This window comes from Asparagus officinalis, chromosome 1 (genome assembly GCF_001876935.1).
Source record: "Asparagus officinalis chromosome 1, Aspof.V1, whole genome shotgun sequence".
NCBI lineage: Eukaryota > Viridiplantae > Streptophyta > Magnoliopsida > Asparagales > Asparagaceae > Asparagus > Asparagus officinalis.
Genome location: NC_033794.1, coordinates 78,038,725 through 78,048,305, shown reverse-complemented (window position 1 = coordinate 78,048,305; position 9,581 = coordinate 78,038,725). Strand labels below are relative to the sequence as shown.

General features: G+C 45.6%; 1 pseudogene; it reads right to left on the bottom strand.

Annotated features, from left to right (window-relative positions):
- On the bottom strand, positions 2,116 to 2,687 carry LOC109836183 (annotated as a pseudogene).

Here is a 9,581-nt window from a genome sequence, read left to right as displayed (position 1 = left end):
ATATGCAGATGCTTTAGCCTCACTGATAACTTCATTAGCATTATCACCGAAGGCAGGGGCAAAAATATTAGTTACAAGACATGACTTATATCACCCTAAGTTTCCTCTAGACGATTATGCAGAAGAGGCAACAACAAAGACCATCTACGAAACTTCCGCAGGTCTCGAACCAAGGGATTGGCGATTACCATTCACCAATTATGTCTCATATGACATACTACCCGATGATCCCAAAGAAGCACTATTTGTGGACAAATTTGATGTAAAAGAAATGAAAGAAAAATTGATTTGTATTCCTTCAAAATCGATTACAATTTGGATTCCGATTACAAAAGAGAGGAGAATGAATTTGATTCTCCCCTTTGTTTAAAACTGGGTTCTTCTTGGTAGCGATGGAATGCCTCCTTCGATTGCTCGTGTCAAATTTTCTCTCCGTTGACGATCCGACCGTCTTTTATCTTGTGGGAACGATGAACTTCTGTGGAAAGTTTGATGAAATCTTTTATCTTGTGGGAACGATGAACTTCTGTGGAAAGTTTGATGAATAACTCTTAACGAGTTTTAGAACTCAGAACGAGTTAGGAAAGTTTGATGAATAACTCTTAACGAGTTTTAGAACTCAGAACGAGTTAGAACTCTGTGAAAAGAGTTATTAGAACCGAAAATTCGGTTAATGGCCAAGCAGATTTTCTGTTGCTGAAAGATCCTTTCGATACTCCTTCGAATCTGATTTAAATCTTCTGTTTTGAAGAGTTCGCCTCTGCTATCTTCAGAGAAAAATCCCAAGCTCCCAACCTCCTTGTGCGGTTTAGATGCTGAAAATCCAACCCTTACTCCGTTGGATTTTTTAAGATTTTATAGGTGGATAAGAGGTTATAACTGCCCTCTAAATCCGCTCCTAAGGGGGCGTGATTTCCTCAGATCATGGGAAAAATGGTTCTGAAACCGTTCGACTCATATTTGAATGAGTCAAACGCCCAATTTGGCGTTCAGAACCCTAACTTCGCGTCTTGGAATTGAGATGCGAGGTTGGGTGTTGACTGAACGTCAAGAACGCGAGGGTCACTCGCGTTTTGCTTGTTGCAGCTTGGAAACGCGGGGGTCGCCTGTATTTCCAGAATTGTAACGCGAAGATGAGTTCCGCATTTTAGAAGGAGCTAGTTGATTTGTAACTTCTTCTGTAGAGCGTTACAAGGACCATTGTTCAGTAATCCTCGCTTTAGCTGTTGTGGGGTGTGAAAATCGTCAGATTGTAACTTTCACTGTAGATTGTGAAGACTGCTGAATAGAGTTTTTATCAGTTGTCGGAAGTGTCGTTGATTTGTAACTCTTCTCGCTCTATGTGAAAAGTCCTCCATTTGCAGCTTTCGTTTGTTGGTATGAAAGCTATCTGATTATAGCTTTCATTGTTGGAACTTGATGGAGATCAGCTATCCATTGTGACTTTTAGACAGCCTACACGAATATTTGCCCACAGCTCTCTACCAAGCAACTCACCAACTAAGTCCAACCTTTTATTTCTGAAATCATTATACTGCTCATCAGCACCTCTAATAGTTGCTAATATAATATTAGTCGAAATCATTATACTGCTCATCAGCACCTCTAATAGTTGCTAATATAATATTAGTCATGTTGTTGTCACAACCATCAAGATCAATCATCTCAGATATGAGGCTGTGTTTGCAGCGATTGTAGAGCCGCGGATGCAGTGATTTTGAAATTACTTGTGTTTTGACTGTAAGGACGAATTCTGCTTCTTGATTTGAAGGAATCATTGCCTTGTAATCTCTTCTTGATCCATAGGGAAATCCTTTGATTGCAGCTTTCCTTTGGTAACAAGAAAGTCGTCTGATTGTGACTTTCATTATTAGAGCTTGATGGGGATCAGCTATCCATTGTGATTTTTAGACAGCCTACAGAACCCCCTCCAAAGTTTTCGAAAGTTCGCGGTTGACTGGGACGAATTTTCGGAATACTTTGGATCCTAAAATTTAGTGGATTGATTGTTCACCACGTCTGATTTGAAGATGTCACGAACCTGGTTGTTGTAATGTTGAAATTATGTTACCCCGAACCAAACAACGTAACTTTTGAGTCTTGATGACAATGAACTTAGTCAAACAAACTAAATCCCAAGTCATCGTCAGATTCATCGACAGGCTCGTCCTTCTTCTCTTCTTCCTTAGAGGCAGCAGCAACAACATTCTAAGCAGATGCAACAGAGATGACAGCAACAGCAAGCTTGCTTGGATCCTTTAGATATTCCTTCACCCTCTCATCCTGTGGGAAGGTGTATTCAGTGTCAACAGCAATAGCAAGGACGTTCTTGTAGGCATTGACAAGCATGTGAGGCGTCGCTGCAAGAGTTGGGTAAGAGAGAGTCAAGGACAACGAAACAACCATAGAAACACCAGCTGCAAGCTTGTCAATGAGGTCATTCTCCGTGAGGTTGAGTACTTCTGGGCTTAAGACAGATCTATTGTCATAGACAGAGAGAATCACAAGCCCACATGAGAGGGGCTTTATCCTAAGTTTAGTCAGGAGGGCATCCTCAGAGGAATCCACTTTATCTCCTTTCTCGATCAGCTCAACTGGTGGTGACGATTTTAGCAATATCATCATCACTCTTGGTTGGGATGTTAAGCCATTCAGAAGAATGAATTATGCGCAGTTTCTGGCTTCATTAATCTTAGTGGGAATATTAAGCCACTTAGAAGAATGAGTTGTGCGCCGGATTGAGCCAGATGATTTTAATGTTGTTGATTGTAATCTATCTGTACTCATCCACTAGACTCCACAGTGGAGTCGTCTGTTTCTTCTCGGCTTTGGTCACCTTGACGGTCACTGTTAGCCCTTCTTTTATTTATCTGGGGGTGGGCCATAGCCTTAGTAGTCGAGATGCTGTTATTGTAGCGGTCCAAATGCATAGATGGATTCCACATGATTGGAACGCGTGGGTGAATTCCGCATGTCTGAGAATTTGAACGCGTGGGTGTGCCTCGCGTTTGGAAGTTCAACCAACTCGAACGTTGAGATCGAGTTTGGGCAGGATTCTAGCCTAGAATCCCGTCCCGATTTGACAGCTCATAGCTGTCTATAAATAGACGACTAAGGGTCAAATCAAGAGTCATTCGACTCTTCTTGAAACTTTAACAAAAACTTTCGTTCTCATCTCCGGCAAAAGTGAATCTTCCCCTCCTTCGACTGAAATCAATGGCGCCCAAGAAGAAGACTATTTCTCGACCCTCCAAATCCGCCGCCGCCTTGGCTCAGGGTTCGTCGGCACCTGCGTCGGCCGAAATCCGCCGCCGCCTTGGCTCAGGGTTCGTCGGCACCTGTGTCGGCCGGTGCTGCTGTGACTCAAGCGAACTTGCCGCCGCCTCAACTCCCTCTAATCGGTGGTGAGTATGACCTTTATGGCCGTTAAACTCGCTGCAGCGAGTTCCTACTTTTGAATCAACAAGGAGACTCGTTTCGATAACGCGGAGCTGGACTCTATCGTTTAGTATTTTCGACACGGGGTTCGATCTCTGTGTCTAAGATTTTTGACACGAGACTCGATCTCTGCGTCTAAGATTTTCGACGCGCGACTCGATCTCCGCGTCTAAGATCTTTGACGCGAGGTTTAATCCCCGCGTCTGAGATTTTTGACGCGAGACTCGATCTCCGCGTCTAAGATTTTTAATGCGAGGTTTGATCCCCGTGTCTGAGATTTTTGACGCGAAACTCGATCTCCGCGTCTAAGATTTTTGACGCGAGACTCGATCTCCGCGTCTGATTACCTTTGCATTGTCTAACTTTTTTCTTTATTTTGCAGTGCGTCATACCAGCGAGCCTCTCCCTTTTCGCCATCATTTTGGTCATGAAGGTGGTGTGGATCCGAACATGACATTCAACCTGCGCCGAGAACTCCCGGTTTTTCGAATTACGGAGAAGAGCCGTATGGAACTAATTACCCAAGCTTCTCCCGAAACTCTTAGGATATTGGTTACGGACGCTAGACTTGAGAACCTAAGCCATAAACCGATAGTCAAACCTGGATTCCTCTTCGGGGATTTCATTAACTTTGAGGCAGGCGTTGCTTATGATGGAGACTACAAGTGGCTGCGGAAAGTTGGAGACCGCAACCTTTTCTTGCCCAATATGGAGAGGATGTTCCCCATATCATATTTTCAGTGCGCTTTCATCCCAAGGCGTATAGATTGGAACCTCGTTAAGGATCAGGATGGAGTTGTTCTCGGAACCCTAACTTTTCAAGGGGTCCGCACAGTTGGTTACAACAGACAGGTAGCAGCCCTACGCCCAGGCTTGTTCGCTAAAGAGTACCCTGTTGGTGAAGTGGCTAGCACGGCGAACACCTTTATCAAGAAGTTTATGGCAAAGAAAGGAGAGTTTCTCACGCAAGGGTTTAGAACTCCTGGCTGGGTTCATTCTCCGGTGATAGAGTGGTGGACCCGGATGACCAAATTTGTTTTGGAGGAACTGGCAACGCCTCTCATCCAAGTTGGCCTAGAGATTCCGTTGCGGGCTACTAAATTCGGGATCATTCAGAGCCACTTTCATTTCTTCTCTATATTAGAGAGGTACAACCCCGAGACCTGTACTTTCTTCACCCCGGTGGGAGAGTTAGGCTTTGCTCTTCACGAGATGCACCACGTCTCGGGTCTTCTTCTCGGGGATCTGCCGTATGAAGAATATGTTCCCGGATCAGCGGAACTTAAAATTTTGAGAAAAGCGAGCACCGAAATTTATTCTACTCTTTGGGAAGTCATGCGTCACTTCCACATCTGCATGCAGCAGACAGGGGCTCGAGGAGGTGGTGTCAAACAAGTGTCTTAGGTGGAGTATTTATTCCAGAACCTGACCAATAAAGGAGCTTCAGTGACCAGATTGCCTACAAGTACTTTAGAGGAGGTTCAAGCCAGAATCGATGCTGCTACCTCCCATTATACCAATGAGACCAAGGAAGATATTTTTCCAGCTTATACGGAGTTTGAAAGTTTCCACTATCAAGCTCTGATCCTAATTTCTGACACAGCGCTGTTGGCTAGATTCCTGATGCTGTGGCTCAAGTGGTGCATCGTTCCTACCAGGCCAATTGATGCTCTCGCTGTTGAGGTGATCTACTCGGCTGTTCTTTTGGCGCACGGGAGACCATTAAATCTGCTTTACGCCATGATGGGTTGCTTGCAGAGTGGGCTGCGTGAATTGGCTTTGGATTTTATTGATGTCACGGAGCTGGAGTCTGGTGGTAACAAGACTTTCAAGACTCCCTTGCCTTACACTTATCTGATGGCTTGGTTTGTGCTTCATTGTCCTTCCCTAATGAGTGCAGCCTCTCCTCCGGGTGACTCATTCATCCCGTTTGTGCAACGATTAGAGTCTGCAAAATGGGAGGGGAGTTATATGGTTAGGATTCGCCAGATTTTGTCACGAGACACCAACTACCACATCTTCCGTTGTTTTCCTGACTTTGAAGGTGGGGTCTATGGGGTAGAATATCAGGACGTGGTGGGGCCTAACGGATTCACCCAGCTGAATGGGGGCGTCTTCCATTGGCTCCTTTCTATCAGACCAGGCTACCTGGTCTTTAGGCAAGGTGACAAATGTTTTGTCGAGCCCTACCAACCTTATAGGTTTGCTCAACAATTCGGGTATGATCAGCTGTATGTTGGGAACCCTCGACCTCAGCTCTCAGTTGTGAGCAACTTATATGAAGGGGCCAGAGCTTGGTACTATTCCGTGGCAGGTTGTACCAAAGCCATCTTCAGGCTTCCCCATAAAACACCCAATTCTTACACTTCCATGAGCTTCTGCAACTGGTACTTCACCGCTTCTCAGACTCCCAATTACAACTTAAATATGTCTTGTCCGAAAGATATTCGATGTATGTATGCTTCAAGGAGGGGATCAAAGACATCCCGCCTGAGAGGGATCGACGAATTTCTATCCATTGAGGACTCTTCTGCTGAACTAGGAGAGGAACAAGTAGCTGAACCTGCTCTAGTGGAGGAACCCCGGGTGGTAGATTCTCCCACAGCAAGGGCAGCTGGGAAGAGAAAACTTTCGGCGGATGAAACTGGTCAATATGATAAGCAGACCCGCCAGAAGCTGATGGTTGGGTCTTCTCCTCCTAAAGATCAACAGAAATCAAAGTTGATGGCTGACGCTATCAGAGCTGCTGAAGATGAAGAATAACATGAATCTTCAGTTGTAGGCCTGCCCCATAGAACTGGGCTCCGTTCGCATGGCCCGACTTTATCGAGTGAAGCTTCTTCTCATCATCCCTCCGAGGATGAAGAGAATGAATTAATGGCCACAGATGCAGAATCTGCTCTGATGGCAGACTCTTCTAAAGCTCCTATGTTTGAACCACAGGACCATGAAATGAATCTATCACCTCCTCCCTTAGCACTAATGCCATCGGCTTGCGGTTCAGGTCTTAGTCCGATGACATGACTCATGACCAAACCAGCTGCCGGCACAAGCCTTCCTGAATCTTCAGCTATACGGGATGATGAGGAGCAAGTAGATTATGAGGGCTCCTCGATTGGTGATGCAGCTGATGAAGATAGGGGTGATGAGGATGCTGATTTTGGTAACATGCCAGGTGATGACGCGGAGGACGAAGAGCATAATTCTATGGATGACATAACCATTTTTGATGATGCTCCCAAGGTCCCATCCGATAAAGCATCTGGTTATACCCCTTTTCACATTTCCGATAAGCCTAGTTTTCTTCGAATTCTTCCACATGTTCTTTCCGCGTTCCGACCCTTTTTTCGTGTAGATTCACCTACTCCCAGGACTATCACTACTACTCCTCCTACGGAGCAACAGCTTGTGCAGGTGTTAGCTCCTTTGCAAGAGCAATATTTGCCTGGCTCATCCACAGTAGTTGCTTCACTGACAACATTGCCCGTGACTACTACTGTGACTCCTCCTCCAGAATCGCAGCTCGTACAAGCATCAGCTCCTCTGCAAGAGCAGCCTTTACCTGCCTCATCCATAGCAGCTGCTTCGCCTGCAGCATTGATGAAGATTTCATTTGCACCAACAGAGGCTGGACCAAGCACGTCTCAGGCGAGGACAATGATGGCTTTGACTTCAAGTCCTTCGCAATTGAATGTTTCAGTTGCTTCCGTGACTTCTACACCCAGATCACTTGTTAGTCCGTACTTTGATACGTCCACTTCCAAGATCGTCGAGTCATCTTCCATTACCTTTTCTAGTCCAACGGACACTCCTGACTTCCTCTATATTTCTCTGAGTTATTTGAACAGTCTTGTGAGGAAGGTGATTGAAGTCATTATGGTGGGTCAAGGCCGCTTTGATTCTTTTAAGTCTCTCTTAGAAGCAGGCTTAAATGGAGTCAAAAGTGTGGGTAATGCCCAATGTTTTGAGCGTTGTTCGAAATCCATTTCTCACTTAGAAGCCTAGCTTAAAAACATAGAAGCCCTCAGCCATGCAGACATTCAGACACAGATCGTGTCCATTTTTGCTGACCTCCAAGTTGAGGAAGTGACCCGCCGTGAGGCAATTGAGCGGGGTCTGGCTGAACAAGAGCTTCAAGTTACGCACTTACGAGAATAGAGTGACCTGAGACAAAAAGAACTTGAGCTCTCTACTGCTTCTCTGGACCTCATTCGTACAAGACTTGTCGAAGCTGAGGCAGAGGTACTAAGATTGAAGGCTCAGCTTTCTCGTGAAGAAGCCATTGTTAATATACTTGGTGCCAAAAACACGGACACTCTTTTGAATTACCATAAGGAAGCTCAGGCTCTTGAAAGAGCGAAGAAGGAGGCAGCTGCTGAAGTAGCACCCACTGAGTATGATCTGCGGAGGAAGGCTGAAGCCATTGTACGGGCTAGTCATGAGGAAAAGCTCTCTGATGCCAAAGCTCAACTTCCTTCTTTTGACTTGACCTTGTATTTGTTCGCGGGAAAAATCGTTTCTTTCATTGATTCCATTGCACACTCTTGATAACAGTTAATCGGTTACAAAGATCCGGTCTTTTTAGAAGATTCGGTTACAATGAAATCAAAAAAAAAAAAGAAAGAAAAAAAGAATACAACTTTCCTTATTTGTCGAACGAATCGCGAGCTCCTGTTTTGCGGTCACTCGCTTGCGTGGGTTCTTCGCCTGCGTCGGGGTTTATCCGTGGACCACCGCGCGATCTAGATCCGGTCGGATCTATGCAGTATGACGGGTATTATTTCGCGAAGGAAATAATAGCCGGGGGGATTAATTCACCAAGGAAATAATCGCCCTAATTCTCGGGATCAAAGGCCAAGCTTTGATCCGGAGGTTGACTACGTAGATCTGAGATCCGGTTCCTCTCGAACTCTTGTCTTATTTGGCGTTGAAGATCGCCGAGCACCGGATCTGGATGAGCAAGTCCTCAAAGTCCCAAAGCTTCAATCTTTTTTAGTTCTGAGCCTTGAATCCAGCAGAGCTTCGCCTCCAAAATTTCCAACCTTTTGAAAATGAAGAAAGGGGGGGCTATTTATAGGCAACCCTCACTGTGCCTTGGGCACAAGGTGGCTGGCCACCTTGGTGGCTCGGCCACTGAACTGGCTCCAGGTGGCCAACACACCGAGCCACCTCAAGGTGGCTCGGCCTTGGTCGAGCCACCCTGAGGTGGCTCGGTTTCGGCCGAGCCCCCCCCTTAGGCGTGGTTTTCCGTCGTTTTGTAGTTGTATCCGTTTTTCGGTTTCGCCGTGATTCGGTTGTGTGGTTGATTTAGACTCTGATTCGTTTACTGATTTGGTAGTAAATCTGATTCCTGATTTGGCAGTAAATCCACTTCTGAGTTCGAGTCCGAAACTGATCTTGATTTGATCGTGATTCGTCCGAGTCCGCTCTTGGTTGGGTAACTCGTTGATTCCTCAACCCGTTAGCTAAATTCTGCACGCGAGTGGATTTATTCCGTTGTTTGCGTGCGGTTCGTTAGCCTCGTAGCCTCGTTAATCCGTTTCGTCGCGTATCACTTGGCTTCGGTGTTGTGGACTAACAATCTTGTCTGCATACGTCGCCCGATGGTCGGTTCGTCGAATCGGCGTCGTCGAGTTGTGTTAAGGGACCTATAGGCAGTTTTATACGCCTACAGATACCCCCTCCAAAGTATTTCAGCCTCGTTCTTTTATAGAAGAGTCTGGAATACTTTGGATATAATTGTCCCATTCTTCGATTGGTTACGACGGGATATTTGGAGTGGCTTCCTCGTGCTTGTTGGTTCACCATAGAACTGACCCTCGAATATTGGCGTTGAGTCTTTATTTGCGACGCGTTGTCCGGCGTAGTGTTGTTGAGTTATCCTTAAGAATATTTAGAAAAATATTCTCCAGGAACTTCTCAACCAAAAATAGGGAATAGTTTATACTCATATACCTTATTGGAGTATTAAAAAGTAGTTTAACCTCATGCACTGTTGGAGGATTGAGGAGCAGTTTATACTCATATACTCTTCGGAGTGTTAGTTCTTTCATTGCAACGCATTGATAGGCGTTGACCTAGGGTTACGCGTTGTCCGGCGTAGACCTTAGGGTTTTGAACGTCGTATGTTGCTCAGGTCACGA